General features: G+C 49.9%; 1 protein-coding gene across 1 annotated transcript in view; it reads left to right on the plus strand.

Annotated features, from left to right (window-relative positions):
- Window positions 1-10977: 10977 nt before the first annotated feature.
- LOC127040686 (myosin light chain 4) overlaps window positions 10978-18213 on the plus strand; it is a 37852-nt gene continuing 30616 nt past the window's right edge. The window contains exon 1 of the mRNA XM_050935174.1: window positions 10978-11174. The gene's annotated coding sequence lies outside the window, so the exon portion shown is untranslated. The remainder of the gene's footprint in view (window positions 11175-18213) is intronic.

The following is an 18213-nucleotide window of genomic DNA, read 5'->3' on the forward strand; positions in this document are numbered from 1 at the left end:
ATGATCAATTTTTCCAAGAGTGGAATTTTGCCCTGGGATGATCTCAAAGGTTTTCATACAATGCAGCCCATCAGTAGAACGACTATCCTATGGACGCCTCCCACTCGCTATCCCAGAACAGCTCTGTGACAACGGCGATTGCTTCTGTGGAAAAGTAACAGCAGGAAATGATCCGATGTCTCCTCAGCTTCCTTGAATGCAATTTAGCAACAGGAAACAAGAAAGATCCAGCATCATGTGGCCAGCCACCTGTACATGCAAAATAAGAAAGTGGCCACAGCGCCAGAGACCCTGCCCTCAAGGATGTCTGCACCATTGATGGATTTAGGAGGGGTATCGAAAATTAGTAGTCTGTTTATTAGGGGAAAATGATTGTTCAAAAAATCAGTTTTATTTTACTATTAGATATTTTTCTCATGGAAACTACCTACTTTATGAACTTTAAGACTGAACTTTTCAAAGACATCTAAGGCCTTAGAAATGATTTGCTGGTACAGCTACTCTGGCAAACCCTCCTAGTGTAGATACGTCTTATGCTGGTAAAAAATGAGTTCTTCTGCCAGTTCACTTTACACCAATCGAAACAAGCTATATCAACAAAAGCACATAACTGCACCTACACTCTGACTTTTGCTATCTCCATTAGGGGTGATTTTTCTCACACTCCTAATTCCCAGAGCTATGCCGGCAAAACTTTTAAGTGTGGGCAGGAGTTAAGTGCCAACTTCCATTGAAATTCAGTGGGATTTGAATACCTTAACTCTCTAAGGGCTCATCTACACGTGAGTTACACTGGAATAGCTAGTCTGGAATAACTCCAGGTGTGGACACCCTTATTCCAGAGCAACAGTGTTCCTGTCCCAGGTACCTTCATTCACTTTGGAAGTGGATTATGCTAACCGGGGAGGAGGCACTCTTATTCCAGAAAAAGAGTGCTCACACTTGGAGTTATTCCAGAATAGTTATTCTGCTTTAAACTCACACCCTGCCTTATTCCAGAATAACCTTCCTGGGCAGACAAGTCCTGGAGGCTAGCTGCCAGCCTCAATTGCTAGCCCTCTTTCCCCACGACTTCTGTTCAGCAATAAACTCATTTCTCTCCTATTCTCATTAATACCCCTACCGTATTTGTCAGTAATGAGCCACTCATCACATTCAGACAGGCTGGAGCTCTAAGGAGCTGCAGTACAGTTCCCAAGCGTAACTAGCAACATTTAAAGCTACGCTGGCGGGGAAAGCCCTGGCTGGGACGATTTAGTTGGGAATTGGTCCTGCTTTGAGCAGGGGGCTGGACTAGATGACCTCCTGAGGTCTCTTCCAACCCTAATCTTCTATGATTCTATGAAAGCTGGGTTCGGTAACTTGAGTTAGCAGTTTGCATTCAGCCGCAGGCTCCCTAAGCAAGCCCATCTGGCCACGCTGGGTATATATTCTCCACTACTAGCATGCACCAAAGCCCACGCCACCACGTCATCACTACTATTTTTAATGAATAGGCTAGATTAAAGCTATTACAGGTACCTCAATGTAAACTGCAAGTCACATCCCCAATTGTAATGTAGACATAACTTCATAGACTTCAGCTTGAATGGCTAACCAGGGACAGCCTGTTTGTTCTGTGTTCGTACCGCACCTAGCACAATGGGGTCCCGGCCCTCGGGTAGGGCTTTCAGGGGCTGCTGTGATATAAATACTAGCCTGAGTTCCTGTCTTCACTGCTATGTTAACCCGAGTGAAGCCCACATCTTGGAGTGAAGCGCTGCCAGACCCGAAAGAAGGACAGACACCGGGAGGGCGCAGAGGAGCAGACTTACCAAAGCACAGACAGAGCTCAGAAGACAGCCGCAGAGGAGAGTAGTCACAATGCTGCTCCCATGGACCGACCCCTCCATGGTCCCCAGAGCAGGCCGCAGTCAGGCTGGCTAAGATGCAGCGCGAAGGGAGAGTTCAGGGGCTCAGCGACACTCTGGGCGAGCCCTGGCCCAGGCAATAGCCCCTTCATTCAATCCAAATCACTCCGGGTGTGGGTGGTCGGGCTGGCAAGAGAGCTGCTAGAATTGAGAGAAAAGAGCATCTTCGGGTCTTAAGCAAATTCTGCCCCACACTCCCCTGAGGTTCCCCAGGAGATGCAGGCTGAACCCAAACCAGAAATGCCTTGGGCCCAGCGTGGCACTCGCTCCAGCCAGTTCTTCTGCAGGATGCTGCTTTCGGTGTCCTGCTTCCAGCTGCATGGGCAATTACCAAACACGGGGGGCTTCTCTCTGCCTCTCCCGCCCCACCAGCGTGCACACTTCTTTCTATTTGGTCTCTTTGTCTCTCCTGCTCTACCCGGCTCTGGGAGCATTTCCAGACACACTGCCGCTCCTTGTTCCCGGTCAGATCTGGGTGGCAGAGGTTTATTGGCTTAGCCCTAGGTGCTAAAATCCTGTCCACTCAAGGAAGATTCCTCCTCCCTTTTCAGCAACTTCTCCCACTGCCTGGTGGGTCACTTCTCAGCTGTCAACCTTCCCTCCCCCCCCCCCGCCCGCTCTCCCATCTCCAGCTCTCAAACTGATCTCCCTAAAAGCAGCAGCCAAGTAAAAGGTGGAGGGAGGAGGAGGAGGAAACAGCAGCAAGGTCTCTAGGCTAGGGAACCAGAGGAAAAGAGTATGTGAGCATCTCCACTTAGTGCTCCCAGGCGGGATGGGTTTGGGGCAGATGCCTGGTTAACTTGTTGGGTTCTCTCCACCCCTCCTAGGTTTTGATGGGTTACAGAGAGACACACTGCAACATGTGTGTGTGAGGACTTGCCCTGGAAGCCGATCAATAGGTCATCAATGAGCACACGCAGGGCTTTCATGCTTGGAGGGGGTAATTTTGCAAAACGTTTTTTGGTGAGGGGATTTCCCAGATGATGATGATCTGTGTGGTGGGGGCACTTCCCAGGACCCTTTCAGGCTGGGGAGCTGTACAAACAGAACCAAGAGATGGTCCCTGCAGCCAGGAGGTTACAATCTGAGCCGAAGACAAGAGAGAACAAAGGGACGCAGACAGACAAGCAGGACAGCACGAGGAAACTAATCGGCTCTGAGATCAGCTCACCAGCGTCTCTCTGTTGCCAAGAGTTTTGTAGACATCCTGGCAAAAGTGAGTTTGAAGGAGGACACTGACACGGGTTGGTTGTTGCTTTCTTTTTCTTTCTGGAGATAAAAGCAGCAGCAGCCTTTAACAAGATAGGATGGATGAATGGAGGTGGCCAAGCTAATTCTGGCCACATGCTCCCAAGTTAGCTACACAGTGCAGCTGCTGCTCTATAGGAAAAGCCAACAAACCATTGCAAATGAAGCCAGGCCCCTGCTGCCAATACCCCACTAATTCATAAGACCACAATGCCTCTTGATACACCTATCTCATAGAGCTGGAAGGGACCTTGAAACCTCATCAAGTCCAGCCCCCTGCCTTCCCTAGCAGGACCAAGTACCAATTTTGCTCCAGATCCTTAAGTGGCCCCCTCAAGGACTGAGCTCACAACCCTGGGTTTAACAGGCCACTGCTGAAACCACTGTATACTTGTTGGGGCTTGTCACCCTAGTATCCCATGCCTCACTACCTTTAAAGCATTTATCCTCACATCTGCCCCAGGGCAGTGCTATTATCCCTGTTGTCCGGATAGGGAACTGAGGCACAGATCTACAAAAGGATTTAGGTGCCTCACTCCCAATGGAAGTTAGGTGCTTAAATACCTTTGAGGATCTGGGACTAAATGACTTGCCCAAGGTCACATAGGAAGTCTGTGGCAGAGGAGGAAATTGACTCCAAATCACCCAAGTCCTAGGCAAGCGCCCTAACCCATTGGATCATCCTTCCTCTCTCCAACTCACTGCCTCTCTCTAGGCCTTGGCTACTCCACCTGAGAAATGAGGCTGAGAATAATGCTTTGTTCTTACCTAGCGCGTCTTCCTCTGCAGATCTGAAAGCACTTTATGCAGATGGGCATCGCCATCATGCATTGGTGCCCCCCCCTGTGTAACGGGTGTGAGCACAGAGATTTGAATCCCTTGGCATGAGAGACCTCATGGTTTGGGGATAAAATATTGGCCTGTGAGATCAGGCTTCTCTTACCACAAAGCACCCATGTGACTTTTGGCAAGTCACTTCCAAGGCCGGTTATCCTGTCTGGAAAGTGAAGCTGTTCATTTCTCCCTAAGACAAGAGGGCAATGAGATGGGGAGTGCAGGAGGAGTTCTTTGACTAGATCCTGGAGTTTCTTTTCACCTTTGAACAGCAGTGGAGGAAAGTATTCCATCCCGATGGCTCTTGATTCCATATAGCGCCCCTCCTCCCCCACTGTTTCTTGTAGTGTTAGCCCCACAGCACAGCCCAGAGAGGGGGCGTGACTGATGCAGGCTGGCACAGCAAGCCAGACACAGAACTGGGAGCAATCAGGTCTCCTGATGCCCAGTCCTTGCTCTGTTGACTGGACCCTGCCACCTCCCATTTAAAGGGGCCTTACTGTTTCTGTACAGGTTCCGGTTTGGAACAGGGCTCTCTCCTTTCTCCCCAGACGTTTCTCTCTGTGGCCCCTGCTGCAGTAATATCCCTCCAGATTTGACATGATCAATGGGCTTTCTTGGTCCTTCATAAATCCTCTGCCAAGTAGATGGCTATTACCATCCCCACATTCCACATAGGGAAACTGAGGCACAAAGTGACTTTCCTCATGTCACACAGCGGTCATTATTATATGTATTACAGTAGCACCTAGAAGCTCCAACCAAGACCAGAGCCCCATTGTGCAAGGTGCTGTACTCAAACACAGCACAGGAAATAAAGCCAGGAATGCCATGCCGCGCCTATAAACCACGCTGCCACTTGTTATGCAGATCCTGCACTGGGCAGAGCCCCTGAAGCTTCTCTTGACCTTTTCCTGAACATTTTCCTGTTCTCTTTGGAGAAAGCCAGACCAAATACTTTAAGGAGATTCAGACTCTGGCCTGCAACATCCACTGGATTGCAATAGCAATCCAGGCCTGGACAGTGCACTTGTAGCCTGCCTGCCATGCTGGGGGAAGGCTTCTTAACCAGTTGCGAGAGGAGGTCAAATTTAAATGATGCCTTTTCCGGAGATATGGCCCTTACACCTTTGAGTAAATCAGACAGAAAAAAGACAAGTCTCTTGTTTTTTATGCTACAATACAGTTTGATCTGGCAGGCTGGGTATAAAGGAGGGCACACTGATAAACTGCCCATCTCTCCAGATCCAAACATACCATCGTGCCACCCAAAACTGCTGCCAGTCCATTGTTAGGATAATAATAGTCTTACACGAATATTCCTGAAAAAGATCTTATCCCTTCATTGAGCACTGAAATGCAACTCCTGCTGGTGTTGCGCACGCAGAGGTGAAAGTAAGCCAGTGGCAGGAGCCCCGGGCCCTTTAAAGGGCTGCCCAAGCCCCACTGCTGGGGCCCCGGGGTAGTGGTGACAGGGCTCTGTCAGTGATTTAAAGGGCCCAGAGCTCCACTGCAGTAGTGGCAGCCAGAGGCCCAGGCCCTTTAAATCACCCCAGGGCTCCCAGCCGCCTCTGCTGCTGGTAGCTCCAGGGGGTGATTTAAAGGCCCTTGAGCTCCCCTTCACACCTGAGCCCCGAGGCCTTTAAATTTTGATTTAAAGGCTCCGCCTGTTCTGGATGAGGCCCCGTCTCTGCTCAGGACTCCATAGTACCAGTAAGTCCTTTAACTTACTTTCACCCCTGGGAGCACGGCAGCTATTTAGCAGCCCACAGTTACACCCTACAGCTGTTTCAGATGTTTTTATTGTATCCAAGTAAACTGCAGCACTCTTTTTTTTTTTTAACTGGGTTTCCTGATTCTGGTCTGGAGGCTGAAAATGAGCAGGGATGAGGGGCAGGGGGCAAGGCTTTTGGAATATGCAATGTTACATTTGACATCAGTACATTTATTTTGAAATGCTGTGGACATTGAGAGTATCTGTATCTAACTTGTTAATTTCTGTACAGTTCAATACTTATATAGTTTTTCTAACTGTAACACTCCTTGGTATACAGACATAGCAGCAACCTGAACATGTACTAACCATCCAGCACCTCTCTCAACCTGCCTTCTCCAGAATCTCAATTTTCTTTCTTTCTTCCTCTCTCTCTGGCTGTGATGGTTGCAAACATGACCTGAGTGTAATCAATCCATTGCAAGGGTGTTGGGGACTGGTGCTTCTCAGTCATCTCTATTCTCTGCTTATGGCATACAATAGTTTAGTCTCCAGATGGCTGTAATAGTTTAGCCTAATCCAAGTGATTGAGCCCAACACAGGGGTAACTGGGTGGGTTTTAGTGGCCCATGATGTGCAGGAGGTCAGATCAGATGATCTGTCACTCCCTTCTGGTCTTACGCTCTATGACACGATGAATCTAAGTCTGCCTGACTTTACAGAGAGCCTGAAACAATAGCTCTAAGTGGCTCGAATTGCTCCATTCATCACAATGCCCAGATGCCCAATGATGAGACTTTAAATGTCAAAATTGTTAACTCTTCTGCTGTTGATCAAAACACGTGAAGGAAGAAGAGGGTGGGTCATATTATGAAAATCTACACAACGTATTCTGAGTGCATGGACTGGATTTTGTTCCTTTCCCTGGTCAGATCTTCTTTTAAATGGCTACTTGCCACATCGCCCACGGAGCCCACCATGGCATCAGGGCCCCACGAAGGTGAAGCCAAGTCAAAGTAATCCAGCAGAGACCAGGAGTGTATCCAAGTCCCCAGTGAAGGGAAGCTGAGGCCAGACAACATACATGATCATATCTTGAACACTTACACAATCTTATTCTGGCATATCAAGTGGGTGGATTTTATTTTGTGGATGGGGCCTGGAGGAGAACCACTACTTTTTGTTTGTTGTTGTTTGTCAATTCCTCCTCTGCTATAAAACCAGTTTTAAATCAAGGTGACCAGATTATTTCAAAGCAGCTTTTTGTGGCTCATGTAAAGCCTATACTCCGTATCACCTGTAGCAGGTGCCCAGTCTCACCCAAAAATCTGGGCTTGCACATATGAGGCATCCTGTAGGTATTTGTAATTAGCATTGTCAACCCTCTGCCAAGTGATAACAGATGTCAGGGCCCTGAAAACTGGATTCCCATTGGAGGAGAAATCTGACACAGAGCCTGCGTAGTTTCTTAGTGTAATTTGCTTGGTTAAGCTATCTGCACCAGTCCTGGAATAGAAGTGGTGACAAACAGCACACAGGCAATCAGAACTCACAGCCCAAACCCCAGTGCCTGTTGCCCAGGAAGTGACTCTGGTTAGGTTAAAGCAGACAGCAAATTCACCAGCTCCCCCAGAAGGAAATTGCATCACAAAGCTAACAACAATGCAGCACCTCATCAAGGGTGGAACACAGTTTGCAGGCTAGGCCACAGAACGTGTTCTGCTGTGTGTAAGCTTGATGGTTCATTGGATATCTATCATTTCATTAGCTCTTCGCTCCTCATCTCACTTTCTGTATCTGTTTCTTACCCTAGATGCAGGTGACTGATGCCTTTAAGGGGAAATGGGGCCAGCCCTGCCTTGCCATAATTAGCTGCCTCCCCATCTAAGGGGGAATCATGTACACCTGGTACATGGTTGGCTGCAGGGCTGCTGCTAACAGGCTAGGCTTCTGTACCAGCTATGGCCTGGGCACAGAGCTTCCTTCCCACAGAGATGCACCAGATGTGTTCACTACAAGATCCTTTCAATGCACGGCCAGGAATGGTGGTTGTGACCAAGCTGAGGTAAGGTGTGTTACATGTGGTGCCACTTAGTGCTGACCAGTGTAATACAGTTTGTGTCCCATTCCAGGGGACCAAGTGACAGCCCAAAACTCCTGGGCCTTGCCAATGGGCCGAGAATGTGGTTGGGTGAGTTTGGCACTGGAACTACAGGGAAGTCCAAGAAAGCAGCCTGAGAGTCAGGGCCTTATCCCAGAGGGGCTGAGTCTGTGAGGGGGACTGCAGGGAAGCAACCTGGGAGTCTGAGCTGCAGACCAGAGCAAAGAGGCAATGGGCTGGAAACAGACCCCAAAGGCCAGGCCACATGAATCCCTGGAAAAGATGGGAGACTCTGGGGAGGCAACAAGCACCCTGCTGTGCCACACATAGCTTGTGGGGGGTGCTCTGGGTCAGCAACGCCGGTGAGGGCACCAAAACTAGTGGTCAGATTTTTCAGAGGCGCTCAGCATGCTGGGTTCTGAGCTGTTTTGGAAACGTGGAATCAATTGGGGGAGTTGAGCCCTTGAAAATCAGGCCCTGCACTGTTGGGAAAACCTTTGGCCTGTGATCTCTCAAACTGGCTGCCCAAAACTGGAGGCTGCTTTTGAAAATATTGGCCTGGCTGGCTCCGAGGCAGGAACGGAAGGCAAGAGAAACACATTTCAGTTGCTGGTGTGAGCACACTATGCCCAGCAGCAAAGAACGCTTCATTTATTAGTGACCCTGCTGCAGCTCTGAGAAATCCCTAGCAAAGGGGGCTGATAGGTGTGCCAGCTTTAACTGGACGTGTTCCTGGAAGTTTCATCAAATGACATAATCTTTAATTAAAGATAAATCTTCAGTTACTGGAAACTCCAGGACGATCTTAGTTGGCAACCCTAGGGGCTGATGGAAATGTCTCCTTAACCCCTCCAAGGGCTTGCGTGTCTGCAGACAGCAGGATCCTGCTGTGGGGGAAAAAGAGGGCTCAGGTACAAATGTCCCATATCTGCCCAAAGCTCTCCGAGACTGTGATCCAGACACATCCCACAGGGTCCTCCACCGTCAGGCCGGTGTGACAGAGCAGTTTAGGGGAGTGGGGAAGAGACTCTTATAGTGAACGCTGGACATTTCAGCTGGGTGGCCTCACTGAATGCCTCTGAAGAGGGGGCAGATTTGCATTAACTATCCTGCCCCCCAGGCTGTGAGCATCTCTGAATTCCCAAGGGGATGTCCCTACAGTTACCGCTAGCTGGGCGAGAGATACTGGACGATAGGTCAGGGTACACTCCCCCACACACACACACCTTGTTCCCTCTTGGATCTGAATGTTACAGAGGGCAATGTCATGTATCTTTTAAAAACCCCTGGGCCACCTGCTACTACCCATCAACCCCACTCAATGAATCTCTTAACTCTTAGGTGGGTACCAGGCCGCATCTTTCTGGCGCATAAGGGCTACAGCACCACCTAGTGGTCTTAAAATATCCTTGCAACAAACACTAGAACTGTTGCTTTTTACCATAACTATAACAATCCTGCCTGAGGAAATAGGGCTATGCAGTGTTGTTAACTAGCAATTAGTAAACTCCAGTCATTATCCCTGCAGTAAAGTTCTAGCAAAGCTGCCCCAGTGATAGCACCTTTATTCTTGCCTGCTTATTCCTATCATCGAGATCAGAGCTAAGACCTGAATGGAAACATAGGAACAGTGACCTGACTGTCAGTGTCTGCAAGGCAAGGCGTTCCCAGCTGACTCCCTTCAGGTGCGCAGAGCAGGAGGCGATGACTGATTCATATAAGCCCTGGGTTTGACATACTCCGAGCCAGTTTAAATCCCATGGACGGCATCTCTGGGGCAATCCCATTGTCCTTCTGACAGAAATGTATTGAATTCCAGGCACTTTGTGCATGGGTCTTTCTGATGAGACCTTCCAAACCGTGAGAGGTTGTGTGCGGACATTAGGAATCCCATGGTGGTTTTGTATAAACTAGGGATTTTCTCTCCTATCATTGGCTAACATTTTCCCTCCCCTCCACTGTTATGCTGGTGCCCGGATGTGTATCAGCCACTGATTCTGGGTGCCTCTGTTTGGTGTGGTGGTTTTTGAGAGGAGGAGGGGTTTGAACACCCACAGCTCCCGCTGACTTAATTTCAGCTTTTCTGAAAATCCAGCTCAAGGTGTCTCGAGTTACACACCAAAAATTAAGGCACCCAAAACCACTGGCCACTTTTGAAAATGTTGGTTGGAGCATTTGGGCACTTCAGCATCTTCAGGGATGAACAAAAGTTACAGGCTCTTACAATGAGGATGACTTAGCGAAAAACAGACGGAAAGTGTAAAATTACCAGCAGCTTGGAAAACCCACTAGCTACTCAGTGCAAGCTTCCCAGGTTGACAGGGCTCCCAGGAAGAGCCCAAGGGAGACCTGCCTCCCCTTCCCAGACTGCCAGTGGGACAGAGATGGCAAACTCCTGCAACATCCTGGACAAACCTTATTGAATTAAGGTTGAGTATTTTAGGAGTTAATTGTATCAATGCACATGTTTTTGTATAGTTGCGGGATTGCAAGAGACTTCTTTAAAAGAGAGAGTGAACTGGGACACCTGTAACCTGGGAAGTGTTATGAGCATCACAGGACTCTTTGAAAACAATGGGCCAGACAAGACTGAATTTTTAGTTGAGTGGGTTTCCTAGGATATGCTTGGGAGGAGGGGAATGCAAATTACCCACCTCCAGTCTCATCCTTTAGAACTGGGGTGGCCAAGCTGAGCCTGAGAAAGAGAGCCAGAATTTACCAATGTAAATGGCCAAAGAGCCACAGTAATACATCAGCAGCGCCCACATCAGCTCTCCCCCATCACTACCAGCACCTCCCGACCACCAGCAGCCCTGCTGATCAGTACCTCCCCCTTCCTCCCCGCATCTCCCAATCAGCTGTTTCATGGTGTGCAGGAGGCTCTGTAGGGGAGGGGGAGGAGCGAGGGCTTGGCAGGCTCAGGAGGGGGTGAGAAGGGGTGGAGTGGGGGCAGGGCCTGTGGCAGAGCCAGGGGTTGAGCAGTGAGCCCCCCCACACACACACACACAGCCCCGGCACATTGGAAAGTTGGTGCCTGTAGCTTCAGCCCTGGAGTCGGTACCTATACAAGGAGCCACGTATTAACTTCTGAAGAGCCGCATGTGGCTCCGGAACCACATGTTGGCCACCCCTGCTTTAGAAGCTACACCGTGAGGAAAACTCATTGTCTGGTTGCTGACCTATTCGTAATCTCTGCAGATCAAAGACACAGAACTGGATAGAGCCATGACTCAGAGATGCGGGGAGTGGGGGAATGCTTGTTCTGAGCTACCAGCTGTTATGAATTTGTGATCACAGAAGAATCCCTGGGTGGTGTTTGAAGGACCATTCCCTGCCAGAGCCCTTGTTGGAGCCGGGGTGATCTCTGGTGAGTTTAACAGGCGTGAAGGTTCTTTGGTGACTTTAATATGTTTTCTCTGTAATGCTTTTACCGTATGAGTTAAAATGCTTGCTTCAAAAGAGCCACGTGGGAACTTGTAACTATGGTAATTACGCTCTGAGGAGAAAGCCAAGCAGGCCTGCTTAGGCCGTCTGTGTGGCTGGGGACCTCATACTGTAAGCAGGGAGCTGAGTAGGCTGGAAATACCCCCATCAAGAGGGAGAGAGGCGCCATCTCCGTCCAAGCAAGGTGACGGCCGGGGAGCCAGAAGCCTGAGAGGGGAAATACAGGTGCAGTTGCCTTGAACTGTGACAGCCAGGATAAAAACGCAGATGCTAAGAGTCCAGACGGAGGCCCTAATTTGGAGCTGGGTCATGTGGAAGGACGGGGACCAAAAGTGGCTGTGTGCCGTTCAGGATTCTGGATCCAGCCTCCGGTGTAAACTGGAGCAGCCCCAGGGACCTATCCAGCTGAGAGCATTTTGATCATCATCCCTCCTACCTCCAACATACCCTATTGCCCCAAGAATCCACTTGCACATGGGAGGGGGGGAATCCCCCAGTGAGTTAATCCTGCTGCTTCCTGACCACTGCAGGCTGACGATCAGAGGGGCTGGAGCACAGCTCAGAATCAGGATCTCCCCTGTGGCTCCAAAGAATCAGATGCAGCATAGGATTCTGTTCAGTGGCATGAAAGGGGGGTCGCTAGCAACCCTAAGATCATGTTACTGTCCGAAAAGCATTTACCTACCATTGGTGCAAAAACTGGGGAGGTAAACATGCCTGGAAGTTCCCGGGTGTGTGGAGCTGCAGGTGGGTGCTGTGGGAGGTGGGATTCTAGAACTGGATGAGGATCTGGGATTTTCTGAGGTGAAAGAAGGTGGAGGTGGATATTGCAGTTTGGGTGGAATTAATTCAGGGAAATCCTATGGCCTGTGTTATACAAGTGGTCAGACTAGCTGATCACAACGGTCCCTTCTGACCTTGGAATCTCTTAATAGAAAAAAGAAAGCATGATGAAAACATTGATTCAGCTATATATTTTTTCCCGGTTTGCTTGACTTTGTTCATGTGAGAATAGTTTGGGGTATAATCAAGTATACCCTGATTCCATCAACCCTGAGTGACTTTACTCTTGTGAGTAGTTAGGTGCCTCAAGTTATTCTCAAGCTGGTGTCCAGATGTGCTATGGGTTGGCCTGACTTCAGTGGGAGCAGAGTTAGGCCAGCGCTGGGCACTGTTAAAAAAAACCCATCCTTGTGTATGCGTTTGCAGGATACGGGCTTTTGTCAATTTCTCCTGTTTGTGTGGGTCATTCGCCCAGCAACAGAGCAGGGAAAAACATTTCATTTCAAATGAGGGAATTGTGATTGCAGAAAACCCCATTGAAACTGGCACCTAAAGCTATTTTAAAATCATGTTTGTAATTGATTAGATTTCAAGAGAGGAGATTTTAATGTTTAAAAAAACAAACAAACATGAAAAACTCCCACAGGGACAGAAACCAGCAGGTGGTGCTGTTAGCTGAGATACAGAACTAGCCTCATGGGCTGTGAGATTTTGGAGTTTTCCATCCACAGAGTGACCAGATTATGGAGTTGCAGTTAGCCAGAGCCATTCAAGGGGGGATTTTATTTTATTCCACTGATTTTTTTTAATAATAAAACGCAGCCTAATATCTCCCCAAACTCACCCCACTTACTAGATGGCCCAGACTGAGTTTTTGGGGAAGTTTGAAGTTCTGCCCTGACAAGTGATGCTAATTAAGAATGATTCAGTTTGGAACAAATTCCCTGGTTTGATACAGCTAACTTAATATTGTCAGATGCTACCAGCCTCTTCCATGTGCAGATGTTGACAATAGCTCCAGCGTAGCTGCTGGATTGAACTGCGTATTCATACAGAGCATTTATTTAGGTGTTTGGTCATTACTTTTATTTCATGCCAACACCTTTGACGGATACACTGAATGGAGAAGACATGTTACTACAACGGCCCCTCCATAGAATGTGTTCACACCGAATCACAGCTGGGATTTGCCGTCTCCAGAGCAAGACACCACTCAGCAGGCTAATCTGCCTCGTGGCTGCCCTGGCATCATCTCCTCCAGCCCAAGCCCTCCGGTCAGGAACTCAGATTGGCTTGCTTATACCCCCACAGAGACAAGCACTCATACCCGAGTCACTTTGCTTAACTAATAACCCTTCGGTGGCAGGACAAGCTGTACAAGTGCGGCCGGTGTCTGAGAGAAGCAGGACGTTTAGGATGCTGTCAGCCACAGGGATCATTTACCCAGGCTGGGGCAGTGTTGCCAGGGGATAAGCTGCTTCTGCAGGTCAGATCTGCTTTTTAAGCACCGACCTATGCAAGGCACATGCTCAGACTTGGGCACACATAAAGGCAGATCCAGCCCCACACACACACACAGGCTCGAACACACATGCAGTTTCAAGGCGTGTGTGCTCACACACACAGATTCAGATGCACACACACACACATGCAGGTGTCAGTGCTGGTTCATAGACACACATACACACAGTGAGTGCGTGGTTTCATCTCTCTAATCGCACACACTTTCATGGGAAAGACTCTGTCCTCTCTTGCATGTGGCCGGTGCATTATCAGCTGCTCTTGCTGCTGATAGATGGATCTAATTTGTCAATAACAGTTTCTCAGTGTGGGGCAGCTGCTCCATTCAGAGGTGCTGGAACTAGGGCTGCCGGGGGGGCTGCCACACCCCCTTGCTTGAAGTGGTTTCTGTCATATATAGGCTTGCGGTTTGGTTCAATGGCTCTTAGCCCCCTCCACTATAAAAATTGTTCCAGCCCCCAGCTCCATTCCTCTCCTTGTGTCCGCACAAAGCTGGTGCCCTTGAAATGCCTGAAAGTGGAGTCTCATCAAGCCAAGACCTTGCAGCTGGCGCATCTGTGTCATTCACTTGCCGGCTGTCCCGTTCCTGTCTTTCCCTTCCCCATCTCCCCTTCAACCCCCTCACTCCAATCTGCTCTCTTCCCCGTGTCCATCTCCTTAGTAACCCAATCTCGCCTCCCCCTGACCCCTCCCAAGACCGCTTTGGCCCTGCTGATTTGAGATGGCAAGTTCGTGGGTCTGAGTCTCCATTTCCCTGCCCCTTGGATGATCCCTGCATGACGTGAGTGCAGAGTGCAAACCGCTGCCGTTCTGAGCCGGTAGCACTTGAGGACCCCTTTGTTGTTTTGTAAGTGACCACCCAAGGTGCACGGGGCAGGGCGGGGTAGGGTGACCAGACAGCAAGTGTGAAAAATCAGGACAGGGGTGGGGGGGTAATAGGAACCTATATAAGAAAAAGACCCCAAAATCGGGCCATCTGGTCACCCTAGGCAGGGGAGAAATGAGGCCCCTTGACTTGCAAAGGCTAGAAGGGAGGGAATCATCCTAGATGCCTTTTCACTTCTGCTCTGACACTTCCTGCAGTGGCTGAAACTGCCTTTCACCCCCATGATGAGGCCCCATGCGGCTACTTGACCTTATCTCCCCTTGCATTGCCTTGCCCTGTCCTTTCCCAGGGTAGAAAGTGTTTGCTGATCCCCCTGCCACTGTAATCTCTCCCCTTGAGTCAGGTCCCTTGGTGTTTAACCCCTTCCCTTCTGAGACACCAAGCCCGTACCTCAGTGACCGCGAAAGGAATTAACCATTCAAGTGGACAAAGGGGTCCAGCTCCAGAGCTTGTTTCCTGACTCCCCCATAGTCCCCTTTGAGTTCCAGCCCCAAAAGTGAAACTGACCAGAATCGGTCAACCCACAGACATATCCCTGCCCTGGGCCTGATCCTCCAGTCCCCGCACCGTAGCGTTGTTTACAATGCCAGCTGGGTGTCAAACACTACTCAGTGCTGCCTCTACGCAGCAAGCCACGCACAGGGAGGCCAGGCAGGAGACAAACAGGAGTTCTCCTGATGAGCCGTAAGGATGAATTTGTGTCACGATAGAGAAACATTTAAATGTATCTAGGCTTAGGGTTGTTAGGGTTTTTGAAGGATTATTTTGCTCATATTGAAACAAGGGCATGGGGGGGGGAACAGTGTGGAAATTGCTTAGACCCATTGGCATCCCATTTGTGAGCTTCTCCAAGAGAAATGTCTTGCAGAGCCTTTGAACCAAGCAGGAATAGCTGTTTCAAAAGCGCAGCTAGGGAGCCCAGAGATGAGCATGGCATTCTTGCATGTGTAGGCCCGTCCCTTCTCCCAGGAAGGCTTGAAAGACTCGTCTAAAGCCTTGATGGAGCCGTGCTATGATGCAGTCCGGGAAACCGAGCCAGAACATAGTTCACTTTGGACACTCTCTGCCCAACCTGCCTCTTCCCTCACCACCCCACTTGAAAGTTATTTGTTTGTGCATGCTGTTCTGTACCCACCCAGCAGAGAAACCACCCACGTGCCACCTTCTGGGCCAGAAATGGTCACGTTACCCACCTTCGCCAGCACATCGACCTTTCTTAGGGCTTGTGTATGCTAGCAGTGCTTTGCTGGCCGTGACAGGGTGGGGAGCCCGGGGCCAAGCCAACCCTGATTACAGAATGAGGCAATTTCCAATAAAGAGCAGAGGGAAGGTGCAGTCAGGGGAGAAAGGCTCTGTAGCTGTTTCTGCTTCACCGAGAAGAAGGAGGGGAAAAAGAAAGGATAGTGGTGCTAAGGGGAAAGCTTAGGCCGCTGTAGTGAGACTGCAGAGAGCGAAAGAGGCTCCTGCAGGAAAGACCCTGAGACCAGAGGAACTGCTCCAGCTTGGAAGGGCCAGGAGTAGCTTGCTAAGCCACGATGGACTCTGACCAGACCAGAGGAGTTTGAAACTGGAGGCTGGAGGGAAGACCTCTGTGTTTAGCGCTGAACTTTAAGTTAATAAATCAGACCCCTCAGAAGGACAGTTGTGAATGGACTGGAAAATCCCTGAGTGGAGTTTATTTGGGGATCCAAGAAGGGAAACTGAGGTGCGGACTGTGTGCCGGGCTGCCCTGAGGCCAGCAGGAGGTGGCCATTTGTCTACACTGGTCTAGCTGTACCAACAACGCACTCCGGGTGTGTATGCTGCACACTTCTGATGTAGGTTATTCCACCACCGTCCCTTCTGCCTGGGAAATGAGCTATCCCAGTGAAAGCACAGGCTGGCTGGTTCAGCTGCATCTGTTCTAGGAGCTTTTGCAGCGCCGCTCTGTCAGTCGGTGATCGCAGCTCTGCCCATAGACATCTGCAGCGTACCCCCAGCCTGAGATACGTATGTGTCCCCCCTGCTTCGGAGCACACGCTCTCTTACTGTAGGTATCCCCAGGGGGGCAGGGCAGTGCTGTTAGCCCATTGTACGGCTGGGGAGCTGAGGCACACGTGGACTATCCGACATTCCAAGGTCACACGGGGCTGGGGTAGAGCAGGGAATTGAACCCGGCTGTCCCAAGGCCCAGGCTCGTGCCTGGACGATGAGCCAACCATCCTGTCCCACCTGAAATGACATTTGAAACACCGTATCTGACATGAGATTTGCCCCCTGAAAAAGCAGCTTCAAGGCTCCTGTGAAAGGCCCGTCTTGCTCCAGGGGGAGAAGGGCCGTGTGGGTCTCCCCCTCCCCTGCCCCCCGCCCCAAGGGCGAGAAAGGTTCTACCTAAATGTCAAAGCTCGTTCCCTGCTCAAGGCTGCCCACCCACCCCTAGGGGACCACCCGCTGGCCTTTCTTCCCTCCTCCTTGTCCTTTACAACGTCCACCCCCCTACAGCAGGCCAGGGGAGCAAAGCACAGGAGCCCCCGCACATTCTAGCAGAGATCCCCTAATGGGCCCAGGAGGGAAGGAATCCAACCTCCCAAGGTCCCAGCACAGACGATGCAAGTGTGTACCAGGAGAGGAGGGGGTCTCAGGTTAGCCCTTTCCAAAACAAGCGAAGTGTCTCTCCCTGGCCAAGCAGCTCAGGCATCAGCGGCTGGGATATTTCTGACACATCTGCTCCTCTGAGGAGACTCCTCAGATTACTGCAGCCTGGCTGCTCAGACATGCTCCCGCACTGACCAAAGGCGGGGAGGGGGAGGTTGCGACAGAACCTGACTGGCAGCTGGGGCTTCTGAGCTCACGAGGATTTTGTTTTGCAAACTACTCGGTGTATTGGCATTATTTCATGCTTCATTTTGAGGCACTTCGGCCTCCAAACATACGTGTCCCATGCAGCTCTTGTAGCAAGAAGCTGTCTAAAGCAAAGTTCCATGGCAGTGGTTCTCAAACTTTTCGTACTGGGGACCCCTTTCACACAGCAAGCCTCTGAGCACGACCCCCCCCCCTATAAATTAAAAACAAATGTAACACAATTTGAAAGTGATATTTGTATGTTTTTTAATATCACTTTTCATAGCAGACTTAATAGCTAGCTGGGAGGTATGTACCCATGACCCCCATGTAATAACCTCATGAGCCCCTGAGGGGGGTCGTGACCACGAGTTTGAGAACCCCTGTTCTATGGTGTTACTAAAAGTGCTGCCTCTAGTGGTGGTCCTGCTGCTTTAGTTGTGTAACAAACACTGCATCCTAAAGAGAGGCTCTTTTGTGGGTCAGATTCCGCTGTTGCCAGCACTCATGACTTGATCCCAAAGCTGGCAATACTGGGTGTTTCTCTTCAAGTCCCAGCTCCTGTGAGCTCATGAGACCCTCAGCCTTCACTGAGAAAAGAAACAAAGATTCTAGCTCTCATGGTTGTGGAGAAAAGTTTGAAAATGTGACCAGAGTGTGAATTAAAGGCTCAAAGCCAGTACATTTAAAAATCCATATTTATCTGTTTGCTTAAAATCTCATTACTTTTAAGTCAATTTCATGATTTTGGGGGCCTGACTTGTTGTTTGGGGTTGGTGGTACTGAGATTTTTCAAAGGAGCGCAGGGCCAGGTTTTCACAAGCGTCCTACACCCCATGCACGCCCAGTGTCCTGAGCTCTTCTGAAAATCTGTCCACTTGTGTCGGTGCCTAAGCCATGTTGCCAGCTCTCCTGATTTTAATGCGAGCCCCACAATATATCATGTCTTTCT

Source organism: Gopherus flavomarginatus, chromosome 25 (genome assembly GCF_025201925.1).
Source record: "Gopherus flavomarginatus isolate rGopFla2 chromosome 25, rGopFla2.mat.asm, whole genome shotgun sequence".
NCBI lineage: Eukaryota > Metazoa > Chordata > Testudines > Testudinidae > Gopherus > Gopherus flavomarginatus.